Below are 14,288 nucleotides of genomic sequence, written 5' to 3'. Positions count from 1 at the left end.
TGTTTCTTCTGGTGTGGTATTGGCTGATTTTGGCTTTTTTGTTTCCACTTCCTCTGGACATTGGTCTTTTGGATGTGTTGTTGGTTGCCTGCATTTACTCTGCCTCTTCTTCCTTGTTTTTAGATTCCCGGTTATTACGCTTCTTTTTTTTCCTTGTTTTTCTGTAGCGGCGGCTGTAGGGATCTCCATTTCTTCCTCTTCTGTGTCTTCTTTGATGTTTTGTGCATTAGAATTTTCTCTTATGTTGTGGTCATTCTTCTTCTTTGCCTCTGGTGAAGTTTCTATGGCGGCATCTTGGTTTTCTCTCGTCATGACAGCTCCGGCGTTTAGTGCGGGGAACTCCTCTTCATTTGCCGATTCTGGTTTCTCTTTTTCTGATTTCTGTGTTTCTGGTTCTACTATTTCTTTAGATTTGGCAGGTATAATAGTATCCCCTATTCTTTCGGCTTGCGCCCTGTTGGCACAAGCGTTTATCTTGTGTGCCTTATCCCCACACTTTAGGCAAGGTGCCTGGCACTCGTCTAGGATATGTCCTGCCGCCATGCAGTTCCTGCATTTGTTCTTGGGGAGTCTTTTCCTAAATGCTGAAGAGAGCCGCACTTATGACACTGTTTCTTAACTTCAGGGTAGTTAACTACTACCCTGGCAGAGCCTAAAAAGACAAAATTGGGGACTTCAGCCTTCATTTCCATACGGAAGGTTACCTCGCCAGTCTTCCAGTCAGGGTAGTGTATCGTTGGCGATTTTTACATCGAGTACGACTCCTCATTTTGAAAACACTTTGTTGATTATTTCTGTCCCCCCCCCACACACACAAGATATTCTACAGGGAACCTCTCTATCCTTATTGTCTTGAAAACACTCCCTACTCCAAAGGGAAAAAATTTTTCCCTTCACATTCTAGTCCTTTAGTTAACTTGTTCCTGGTTTCCACATTTTTCACTACTCCCTGGAACCTGCCTTCCCCATAACGGTAAAAACAACTAGATTTTCTGCCCCTACAGAGTCGATAAGAGCTTTCGCCAACGTCCTCTTCGGTATGTTGGCGTCCGCTTCGATACCAAGGGTCCTGACTCGCGGTGAAAACGAAGTCATGACTTAGAGATTGAGAAATCCTCAGTAAAAATAAAATACCAAGGAAACCTGGACAGGAACTGCTGCTGAAAGATCTCTCTCGCGGTCGCATGGAAACTGAAACTTGATCTCGAACAGATACTACACTTTGATCTTAGCCAAAAGGTCGAGAAGTAAAATTCACCATTTTCCAGAAAGAAACTCAAATACAACAGTTAAAAGCAGAAAAATTAGGCATTCAGTATTCATGACTAACCCAGTACTCATAATCATTTTTGGTGTCTATTTGACACCAAAAAAGTTGATTATTTAATTATTTAATTTCTTAAATAATTATTTAAGATTACTTAATTTCTGATTTATTATACATGATAATTTAAACTCGTGCAGCATTTTCGTTAATTTTAATGTCCTTTAAAATGAACTGAAATCTCATAAATTATCATTCATTGAAATAAATATTTTAAAGTATCCTCTCGGAGGGACCTGTAACCCCTAGAGAGCGCGTCCCCTGGGTGGCGGATAGGGGAGCCCACCACGTGTGTGTGTGTGTGTGTGTGTGTGTGTGTGTGTGTGTGTGTGTGTGTGTGTGTGTGTGTGTGTGTGTGTGTGTGTGTGCGTGTGTGTATATGGTGGGGTGGTCCGAATATACTGAATAAGGACTCGTGGACCAACAGGGCCATAAGGGGCAATCATCTTGATTGTAAGGGAAGCGGCACTCCCATGGACTCCTAGCTGGATCTATCCTCTCCTTCCTCTACTTTGAGGAAGATCCACTTACTTCGATCTTTCCTATAAGGCCTTATCAGCCAACTGTTCTTATTTTATGACCCCTTATTAGAGTACTCGAGGGTCATGGGGTCTTTTCATTTCTGGCCTTACAACTATGCCCTCTCTATAAACCTTACTGTAATTCTTCTATAATCTACTCTTTCCCCCTTCAATATACCCTATTCCTCCTATGGGTTTAAATTCTGAAGAAGGCTAGTTCAGAAGCTTAAGGTAGCAGCCCTACCACTGAACTATTCCATCGTCAGTCTAATCCCCTGACATGGAGAACACAATTCTACTTGTAAGCTGACAGAAAAAGATAATCAGATTGAATCTATGGGAAACGACCCTGGAAATGAAAATGGAAACGACAAAATATAATGCACATAGCAAACTGGAATGTAAGAGGAATAACATATAAAGAAATAGAATTAGACCAAGTATTAAATGAAAGAAACTTTAAAATAGCAGTAATCACTGAAAGAAAAAAGAAATTAAAAGGAACTATGAGAACCGAAACTTTTAATGTGATATACAGAGGAGTCGACAGAGACCAAAGAGCACAAGCAGGAGTCATCATTTGGATTCATAACTCCCTTTCAAAACAGTTAAAACATTATAAATTATGGAATGAAAGAATAATAGAAGCTAGAATAAAAATAGATAGAGGCTATTTAACAATAATGGGTTTATATGCCCCAGAAGAAGGAAAAGAACAGGATAATATTGATTTTTATAATCATCTACAAAAGATATATAATAGAATAAATAAAAATTATTACGTAATTTTAGCAGGAAACTTAAATGCAAGAATTGGAAACACGAAAATTAATAATAATATAGGAATACATGGAGAACATACGCTAAACAGGAATGGTAAAACATTGATTGATTTTGTAGTTTATAATAACCTAAAAATAATGAATTCCTTCTATAAACATAAAGACATACATAAATATACTTGGACAGCAAGAGGATGGAAATTAATATTAGATTACTTCATATTAAATGAAAAGACATCAAAATTTTCACTAGATGTTAGAGTTCACAGAGGATATTAAATAAGCAGTGACCACTTCCTTGTTAAAATAAAATTAAGATTACCACCTAAATGGCTACAAGTAATAAGAACAGAAAGAAAAATTGAAACATTTGTTTATAAAACTAGACTATTGAATGACACAAATGTACAATGTCTATATGAACAAAGAATTAACCAATATCTAGATAAAATAAAACAAAATGAAGAAATAGAAAAACCTAAATCCAGAAGCAAATGAAAGCTTAGGAAAGACCCAAAAAATTCAATAAAAGGAAAAAAATGAAGATCTGGGATGATACAATCAAAGAAATAATCAAAATGAAAAAAGAAGCCTATCACAAATGATTAAGCAGTAAAAGATTAGAAGATGAAATAGAATATAAAAGAATAAGAGTCATAGCTAAAAGAGAAGTCAGAAAAAGGCATAGAGAATCATGGAATAAATTTGTTTCTAATTTAGAACATGATTTATATGAAATAAGACCCAATATATATAAGATTTTGAAACACTTAAATGGCGATACCAAAGAAAACATAAACTTAAATCCTGAATTGAAATTAGAAGAATTTCTAAATTACTACACAGAATTGTGCACAGACAAATATTTTAAAAAAGACAACTGGCAAACAATTAGGTGAAAAGGAAATAAATAAAGAAGAATGAGAAATCAGCCTGAAAGAAACAAGAAACGGAAAATCGCCTGGAGAAGATAAACTAGGTTCAGAACTATATAAATACGCAGGAACAATATTCAAAGAAAGACTCATTATTTTTAAATAAAAGTTATTCAACTAGTATCCCACCAATAGAATGGAAAAAAGCAATTGTGATTCCTATCTTTAAAAAAGGTAATAGAGATGACCATAAAAACTATAGTGGTATCAGTATACTAAATTCCTGTTACAAAATATATAGCAGAATCTTAAATAGCAAACTAATGAAATATTCCGAAAACTTTATTTTAGAAGTACAGAATGGATTTAGAAAAGGACGATCCTGTATAGACCCGGCCTTTTGCCTAAAATTAATAATAGAGAAAAGAAGAGAATACAATTTAGAAACACATATTGCATTTATTGACTTTGAAAAAGCATTTGACAAAGTTAAAAGAAACATATTATTTAACATATTAAAAGAAAGACAAATACTAAATAATATCCTGAAAGCTATCACAAGTATATATGAAAATATCAAATACAAATAAGATTAAATCACGAGCTATCATATACGAGAGAGATAAACCAAGGAGTTCGACAGGGATGTCCATGTCCCCTCTCAGCAACTCTTTTTAATATCTACTTAAATGAAATAATAATAAAATGGAATAAAACTTTACATCAAGGAATTAAACTTTCTCCTACAGTAAACTTAAACACTCTCCTCTTTGCCGACGACCAAATAATAATTACAAATTCTGAAGATGACTTACAGAAAGCTATTTTAGATCTAAATGAGATATCCGAAGATTATGGTATGATAATATCAACAGAAAAATCAAAAAACATGGCCTTCAAAGGACAAGATCCAGCAAGAACTAAAATAGTAATAGATAACAAGATCTTAGAACAGGTGAAATTCATTTAACTACCTAGGATGTATGATCACATATGAAAATGAAAAGAATATAAATGTAAAAATTGCAAAAGATTTAAAAATAACAGGTGTAATTAACTCTATATTTAAACCAAACCTAGTTCAAAAACAAACCAGACTAAAAGTATTCAATACATTAGCCCTACCAGTCTTAGTGTATGGAAGCGAAATCTGGACAATAAAACAAAAAGACAAACAAAGATTAACAACAGCAGAAATGAAGTTTATGAGAAAATCTGCAAAGTATACCCTGTTTGATCACAAAAGAAACGAAGAAATTATAAAAGAATTAAACCAAGAACCAGTAATAGAAAAAATTAAAAAATATAAACATAAATGGGTGGAACACGTTCAAAGAATGAAAACAGAAAGATTACCAAAACAAGCCTTAAAGTACAAGCCACTAGGAAAAAAAAAATCAGGACGTTCTCTTAAACGATTCAACGATGACTTCTAAGGCCGTAACAGGCCATGCTAGGCCTAAATCCTTGATACTCATGATGATGATGATCTTAAAGTATCGTAGCGCAACCTATTATCAGTAAAATGTACTCTCATTAGGTATTGCTATTAACGCTGCTATGGTCATTATTTAATAACAGTATCTTATCCAAAAAACGATAATCATATATTTTTAAACAAGAAAAGGCGAAAAAAGTTTCATCTAAAATATTATTTAACTTATAGAAATTGAATTTATTTGATATTATGTTTCATAAAATAAGGAAAAATAAAATAAGATTTGATTTTTATAATATGAATATTATTCTAGATAATAACCAAATAATAAAATTGTAGTATTCCTCATTGAAGGTTCCTCCTGCCATGATCAGAGCTTTAATAATCATAGAAGGTTTTTTTGCAGTTGCTACAAGTTTTTTCTGTTGTAGGTTATAATAATACGTCTCGAATTAATAAGCTGGAAGTATTTTTTCATCCATAATATATAAAACTTTGCTGCTTGCTCAATGATAGCTTCAATTTCAGGATTTACAGAGAAAGAGATTAAAAAAAGGCGTCCAGAACAGCATAAAAGAGATTTGGTTCTGACAAACGAGGATCCTAATGGATCGTCAAAAGCAAAAGGATTTCCGTGAACAAGAAGGTAATGAATGCCAGAAGTAAAACAATGCCAAAGAAGAAAGCCTGGGATTATTTACCGCACTTTGAATTAACTGTGTGAATAGCGCCAGGGAAAAAATCAATTGCAAAGGAATTATTCTACGAAGCAGAAAGTGGAGATGAGGAAAGAATGTTATGAATTTTTCATTCCATTATATTACACAGTCGTTCTCTCGTTTCTCTTTTACAGTGAATCATTTACTAGTGGAAGAATTTTTTCCCGAAATAAATGCTGCGTATTGCAGAATTCTTCATTGGCAACTACGATATCCATCTTCAGCCTTTTTGTTTTTCTAACATGTAATGATACCAATGTTTAGGTAGTCGTTAAATGAAGATCCAATCTTTGTTAAGGATCATTCTTTAAATATATAGCTTATTCGAGCTTCAGCTATCTCTGAAATGATCAGAGCATATCAGTGGTTTTTTTCCCCTTTCCACGTGCTTTTTATCTACTGGTCTTTGGAGGGCAGTAACAACAACAACAACGACCGATGATACTTATCATACTCCCAGACGAGTCATTCAAGAACATTTCCTAATTCGCTGTTGTCATCTTTATATCCCAAGACGACCATGCAAAACTCAATCTCAGTCTTTGACTTCCCAGCACACTCAGTAATAAAAATTTGAACTTCACAGAACGTGAGCTTGAGGAACTTTTATTGGTCCCACAATGAACTTCCCTTAGGATAATTGTACAGATACATAATTCTGGTCTACGCCCTCATGATGACTTTCTGGCATCACAAATCAGAAGTTATAATGAACAATTGCAAATAGAAGAAAATTTATAAATTGTGTGTTATTATTCTCCTAAATTCGATCTCACTGCTGTTGATTTGGATTTACAATTGCACAAGCAATGTTTTTCAGACGTCACTTGCATACTTTTTAAATCTCAGCAAACATTTTGCCATCGATTTCTGCTAGCGTTTACTAGCAGAAGTGGTATAACGTAATAGCAGTCTTGGAAACATGACGCTTACGTGGATCGCGGAATATATTTTGTCTGCGTCGGTATTCAGCGTGATGCGTCCCACTCTTCCAATATCCATGGAAATATCAGCGCAATCTGATAGCCCCTTCGAGAATATGGATTCCCATCTTTTTACGTGAATAAAACAACGAGAGGGCTATTTCTTATTTCTTCTGTGATATTTAATGTCCGATCAGAATTCTCCTTCCCATTGTCTGCAAAACAAATGTAGGATTTCAACTGAAATCCAATAAACATGGAAATTTGGTTAGCTTCGGTTGAATTCCATGCGATGTAAAGTGAGAAATATTCGTCTATTAATATTCAGCTTGTGAGAAAGTGCAAGAACACTTCTCTAGGAATCCAAGCATAAATCTGATATAACAAAATCCCGATATAAAGTCAGTGAAATAAGGAAAAGCTTTAAAACCCAACGCCAGTTTGAATTTTTATTATTAACACCTGGATAAAGATCCCGATTGCTATGCAGAGAAATGGAATTATCTACACGAAGAGAAGGTCTCAGTGATAAAATATTTCCCCCTGTTTATTCTAACTGGGTTTTTAACTTTCTATGTGCAGCTGGAGGTGATTGGAAAAATCCCATCACATGATCAGAGGAAAATATATTTTGTTTAATGCACATGGGAACGATGTTGATTCTTCTTGTTCTGGGAAACTGTGTTTGCTCTAATGCATATTCCAGAATGATTCCAATATCATAGCAACCTATCACGTGGTATCAGTGAAAGAAATAAACATCAAACCTTCTGCGTAACAGAACAATTTCACGTGAACATCAGCACGTTTCAAATAAGTGTATTTAACAATGATTTCATTGTATAGATATTTAAACTGAAATACACGCAGTGGTAGAAATCCACATTTAGAAATATTGTTTCATTGTTTCCTTTGCTAAGCTCGAAACCAGTACCACGTATAAATCAGATCAATCTTTCATTCTTCCTCCCTTCCCATAGATAATATTTTTCAATTTTCTTCAATTGCGAGCAATCTTGTTCATCGCAAATTTCACGTAACTCGATTCTTGATAGAGAAACCTCCCTATTTTCTCTATCAAGACTTTCTCCACTGCTTTCTTCACCACCAATCCTATCAAACATAAGAAATCAATTATCTTAGAATAATATTTTTTTCTTCTATAACTATTTTGAAAGCAATTTAGTTGACAAATCTAACATTGCGATATTCTATTACTTCCCAGATTGTTTTTCCACAGTAAATCACGTTCTACTCGAATAATCTCGTAGTTGCTTTTCAACTCCATTGGGAAGTACTGAAGTCTTTGCCACGTTTCAAATAAGTTTGTTTTTATTTGCACATTCACGTAAATTGAATAGTTAAGTACCTTCACTTTATTTTTTGTTTTAAATATAATTACGTAAAATCTACAAAATATTCATAGCTGATATAATAAATATTGGTCATTTCATTAACACTGATATATTTAAATTAAAATTAAATCACTAGAATTTACATTTTTAGATTATATAGACTAATCGACTCTAAAATTCCTCTATGGTTTATTAGTGTTGATTTTCTTTTAAATGAAGACCACCAATAAATATCCAGATGCTATCCACTACTTTATACAACCATATCTTCAGATGGGACTGTTCTCATAACACTTTTTTTCTCTACAATGTGATGTTTGTTTTCCGCTTTAGACGCAAAGAACATTCGCCATTCATCATAGCTTCCAACTCTTTTTACCTGACAGAGTTCATTTATCTGGGAAGTCAGCCGACATTCTTGGCACAAGCCCAAGAAAAATGTATTTAGGCTTAGCAGTGCTCAAGGTCAGTATTGCTTCAAAAGCGTAAGAGGAGATATTACGAAGATTTTTCTTCGAATTTTCTCTTCCTGTTCTTTCTTAATAACAGAGGTCTTGGAATATTGATTAAGCTAACTTGCCTTTGCCTTCTTTTAGCCTTTTTTGGTAATACAAGTCTTGGAGTGAAAGTTACTCCTACTTGGCTTTTGAATTTATAAACATCCTTGAATTTGTTAACGCTTTTGTAATTTCCTATTTGAACAATTTAATTTGAAATTTTTTTTTTTACGTACGTCAAAAGCAGGAAATTGTTCAGTATAGTAAATTAGCCTATATATAGATATAATTTGTTATATTTACAGTTAATTTAGTTTATTTATATAAACATTTTGAATTGTATTTGGCTAAATATAAAATATAAATATTTTGTTGATTCCTTCAATTATTATAAATATTATTAACTAATCCTTCCCACACCTATTCAGAAAATTTAAGTATAAGGTTCTTTAATATTCAAACCATTTGAATTATAAAACAAAAAAAAAATCAATCCAATACCCTTGGAGGGTAATGGATGGCAACGCTGTAGCCAATGAAGTTCTAACTGAGGCTTGGCTATTGCTGTTACCCTCCTGCCATGATCAGAGCTTTATTAAATGCTCAATAACACCTTATCCATACACTGTCCTCTACAGATAACGGGGAAGATGAAAAGCATTCTTGCTTCGCCCCTTTAAGCCAGTCCTTATAAGGACTATATAAGGAATTATAAAAAACAAAAAGTCCTTTTTAGGACTTCGAGGGTAACAAATGGCATATGCTGTAGCCAATGAAGTTTTAACTGAGGCTCGGCTATTGCCGTTACCCAGCCATGACTAAAGCTTTTTAGCTCAATAACAATCCATCCACACAGATTTTCTTCATTCAGATGACGGGATAAAGAGTCAAGGACTCAGTCCATCGCCCAGTTCTTTTAAGAACTTTAAGAACTTGGATTAAATGGGTTCGACCGTAAGATGCGGTGATTGATTCATTCAATCCAATACCCTTGGAGGGTAATGGATGGCAATGCTGTAGCCAATGAAGTTCTAACTGAGGCTCGGCTATTGCTGTTACCCTCCTGCCATGATCAGAGCTTTAATAGCTCAATAACACCTTATCCCTACACCGTCCTCTACAGATAACGGGGAATATGAAAAGCATTCTTGCTTCGCCCCTTTAAGCCAGTCCTTATAAGGACTATAAGGACTTGGATTAGAGATGGGGAGGGAAAAGTCCTTTTTAGGACTTCCAGGGTAACAAATGGTAATGCTGTAGCAATGAAGTTTTAACTGAGGCTCGGCTATTGCCGTTACCCAGCCATGACTAGAGCTTCTTAGCTCAATAACACTTCATCCACACAGATTTACTTCATTCAGATGACGGGATAAAGAGTCAAGGACTCAGTCCATCGCCCAGTTCTTTTAAGAACTTGGATTAGGTATGATTATAGGCGGGAAAATCGACCGTGAGATGCGGTGATGATTAAAATACCCTTGGAGGGTAATGGATTGCAATGCTGTAGCCAATGAAGTTCTAACTGAGGCTCGGCTATTGCTGTTACCCTCTTGCCATGATCAGAGCTTCAATAGCTCAATAACACCTTATCCCTATACAGTCCTTTACAGATAACGGGGAAGATGAAAAGCAATCTTGCTTCACCCCTTTAAGCCAGTCCTTATAAGGATGAGGATAAGGACTTGGATTAACCACAAAACCAGAGCCCCGCAGGACAAAGCAACCTTAAACACTTTGAACAGACAGGTTCCAGAAGCCCTCCAGGTCCACAGGAACTCCAAATGGGAAACCAAACCGAAAGAAATCAACCCAGAAGATAACTCCATGTGGAAGTTTGTAAAATCTCTTCGTACCAAAAGACAACCACTTTCCCCTTTAAAGACTAATCTTGGAGTTGCACACACAGATGAAGAAAAAGCAGAAGCCCTAATTGACAATCTGGAAAATCAATGCAGCACATCTTATGCAAACTTAAATATCAATCTTATTTACAAAGTTCATCGTAAAGTTAGAAATGCACTAAGTCAGCCTAAGGATGATTCAGAAACCATCACCCCCACATCTCCAACAGAAATAATAAATATCATTTCCCATCTGAAGAATAAAAAGGCCCCCGGCCCTGACGGCATTACCAATAGAATAATAAAGCTACTCCCACGGAAAGCCATAATTCATCTAGTTAATATTACCAATTCCATTTTAAGATTCCAATACTTTCCCTCTGATCGGAAAATAATGGACATTATACCTCTGAAAAAACTAGGTAATAACCCACAACTACCCCAGAGCTAGAGGCCCATCAGTCTTCTTATCTGTCTTGGCAAAGTAACAGAAAAGGTCATCCTATCAAGACTACAATCAGCAGTGGACCAACAGAAAATAATCCCAAATGAGCAATTTGGGTTTTGCAAAGCTCACAACATGGTGCAACAAATTCACCGACTAACAGAACATATCAGTCATGGCTTTAACTGGTATCTTCATACTGCTGCTGTATTTTTGGATGTTGCCAAGGCCTTTGATAAGGTCTAGCATCAAGGCCTTATCTTCAAACTAATTGAAAACAATATCCCAATTAAACTAGTGAAACTCATATATTCATATATCAATGAAAGATACAGGCAAGTAAAACTCAACGGAATTGTTTCTTCAAGGCGCAAAATCCTGGCTGGAGTACCTCAAGGTTCTCTTCTGGCCCCAATACTTTTCACAACTTACATGGCAGATATTCCTCTCAACCCAAAAACTACTACGGCTCTTTATGCAGACGACACCGCTATTCTAGCTAGATCGCTCAGCCCTCGCCTAGCAATCACTAGACTCCAAGGAAGTATCAATGAGCTAGCAAACTGGTTCACTAACTGGAGAATTCAAGTAAACCCCCTCAAAAGCTAAGCCATGATGTTTTCAAGAAGAAAGATCTGCAACAAAGAAGACATCCTGCTCTCTGGTCAAAAGATCCCATGGCATTCAGAGACCAAATATCTTGGGGTATTGATGGATAAGAAACTCGTTTTCAACAAACACTTCAATCTCGTTTGCTCCAAATCTTCCAAAGTCATAGCTCAGCTCTACCCATTGATCAACCGCAAGAGCAAATTGAACCTACATAATAAATTGCTTCTTTACCGGATGGTAATACTTCCAGTCATTACCTACGCCTCACCAGCATGGAGTCACACTTCAAGATCAAATATTTCAAAATTACAGAGAATCCAAAACAAATGCTTTAGGATGATCCTGGATGCACCGTGGTTCATCAGAAATTCACAAATTCACCGAGAAACCGGCATTCCATACATCTCCTCTCTTCTTCGTGATTTTGCAGGAAAATTCTTCGTGAAGTCAAGTTCACATTCAAACCCACTAATCGTGCAAGCTGTCAATTACAATGAGACTGATTACTACAAACACAAAAGACCGAAGGCTATTCTTCTCTCAACTGATCATAGCGAACTCTACTGCCCTCAGAGGGCGAGCTTATTGCTCACAAATCTCCCATTCCCAAATAACTCTCATTACAGATAAAAAAGGGGAATATGAAAAGCACTTGTGCTTCACCCATCCTGTCAGTAACGTCAATGGTCAATGGACTTGGATTAATGGACTCTCGGAAGAGTCCTTTTTAGGACTTTCCCGGGTAACAAATGGCAATGCTGTAGCCAATGAAGTTTTAACTGAGGCTTGACTATTGCCGTTAGCCAGCCATGACGCCTAGAGCTTTTAGCTCAATAACACCTCATCCACACAGATTCTCTTCATTCAGATGACGGGATAAAGAGTCAAGGACTCAGTCCATCGCCCAGTTCTTTTAAGAACTTGGATTAATGGTTGGAGGATGAATCAATCGACCGTGAGATGCGGTGATTGATTCATTCAATCGAATACCCTTGGAGGGTAATGGATGGCAATGCTGTAGCCAATGAAGTTCTAACTGAGGCTCGGCTATTGCTGTTACCCTCCTGCCATGATCAGAGCTTTAATTGCTCAATAACACCTTATCCCTACACTGTCCTCTACAGATAACGGGGAATATGAAAAGCATTCTTGCTTCGCCCCTTTAAGCCAGTCCTTATAAGGACTTGGATTAAGGGTGAAAAAGGAGGATTAGGTGATATCCTTTTTAGGACTTCCAGGGTAACGAATTGCAATGCTGTAGCTAATGAAGTTTTAACTGAGGCTCGGCTTTTGCCGTTACCCAGTCATGACTAGCGCATTTAGTTCAATAACACCCTATCCACACAGATTTTCTTCATTCAGATGACGGGATAAAGAGTCAAGGACTCAGTCCATCTCCCAGTTCTTTTAAGAACTTTAAGAACTTGGATTAAGGCTCTTTTAGATATGGCTGGATCAATCGACCGTGAGATGCGGTGAATGATTCATTCAATCCAATACCCTTGGAGGGTAATGGATGGCAATACTGTAGCCAATAAAGTTCTAACTGAGGCTCGGCTATTGCTGTTACCCTCCTGCCATGATCAGAGCTTTAATTACTCAATAACACCTTATCCATACACTGTCCTCTACAGATAACAGGGAAGATGAAAAGCATTCTTGCTTCGCCCCTTTAAGCCAGTCCTTATAATGACTATAAGGACTTGGATTAAGGAAAAGGGAAAGAAGCGTAATCGACTGTGAGAAGCGGTGATTAATGCCCTTGGAGGGTAATGGATGGCAATGCTGTAGCCAATGAAGTTCTAACTGAGGCTCGGCTATTGCTGTTACCCTCCTGCCATGATCAGAGCTTTAATAGCTCAATAACACCTTATCCCTGCACTGTCCTCTACAGATAATGGGGAAGATGAAAAGCATTCCTGCTTCGCCTCTTTAAGCCAGTCCTTATAAGTACTTGGAATAAGATTCACACAGATTTTCTTCATTCAGATGACGGGATAAAGAGTCAAGGACTCAGTCCATCTACCAGTTCTTTAAGAACTTGGAATAAGGGTGGAGGATGAGGGAGCAATCGACCGTGAGATGCGGTGAATAATACCCAGGGAGGGTAATGGATGGCGATGATGTAGCCAATGAAGTTCTAACTGAGGATTGGCTATTGCTGTTACCCTCCTGCCATGATCAGAGCTTTAATAGCTCAATAACACCTTATCCCTACACTGTTCTGTACAGATAACGGGGAAGATGAAAAGCATTCTTGTTTTTCCCCTTTAAGTCAGTCCTTATAAGGATAAGGACTTGGAATAAGATGATGAAGGTTCGACCGTGAGATGCGGTGGTTAATACCCAGGGAGGGTAATGGATGGCGATGATGTAGCCAATGAAGTTCTAACTGAGGATTGGCTATTGCTGTTACCCTCCTGCCATGATCAGAGCTTTAATAGCTCAATAACACCTTATCCCTACCCTGTTCTCTACAGATAATGGGGAAGATGAAAAGCATTCTTGCTTCGCCCCTTTAAGCCAGTCCTTATATGGACTTGGAATAATTTGAACAATAAGACGGGAAATTTTCCCACTCCTTTTTAGGACTTCCAGGGTAGCGGATGGCAATGCTGTAGGCAATGAAGCTTTAACTGAGGCTCTGCCAATGCCGTTACTCAGCCATCACTTGAGCTTTTAGCTCAATAACACCCAATCCACACAGATTCTCTTCATTCAGATGACGGGATATAGAGTGAAGGACTCAGTCCATCGCCCAATTTTTTTTAGAACTTGAAATAATTTGAATATTAAAGAACCTTAGACTTAAATTTTTTGACTTGGAATAAAACTCATGTGTGGCGGCCCGGAAACGAATAGCCCAATGTAACTCATGCATGTCGTACGAGGCGACTAAAATGGGTAACCAGGGAGGGTAATGGATGGCAATGCTGTAGCCAACGAAGTTCTAAGT

General features: G+C 36.7%; 1 pseudogene; it reads right to left on the bottom strand.

Annotated features, from left to right (window-relative positions):
• Nucleotides 1-1,082: 1,082 nt before the first annotated feature.
• LOC150100381 (U2 spliceosomal RNA) lies at nucleotides 1,083-1,252 on the bottom strand (annotated as a pseudogene).
• Between the last annotated feature and the right edge of the window lie 13,036 nt (nucleotides 1,253-14,288).

Source organism: Typopeltis vanoorti, chromosome 13 (assembly GCF_054136105.1).
Source record: "Typopeltis vanoorti isolate ZY-2024b chromosome 13, IOZ_Tvanoo_1.0, whole genome shotgun sequence".
Classification (NCBI taxonomy): Eukaryota; Metazoa; Arthropoda; class Arachnida; order Uropygi; family Thelyphonidae; genus Typopeltis; species Typopeltis vanoorti.
The sequence above is the reverse complement of the archived record's forward strand: the minus strand, read 5'-3'. Positions and strand labels throughout refer to the sequence as shown.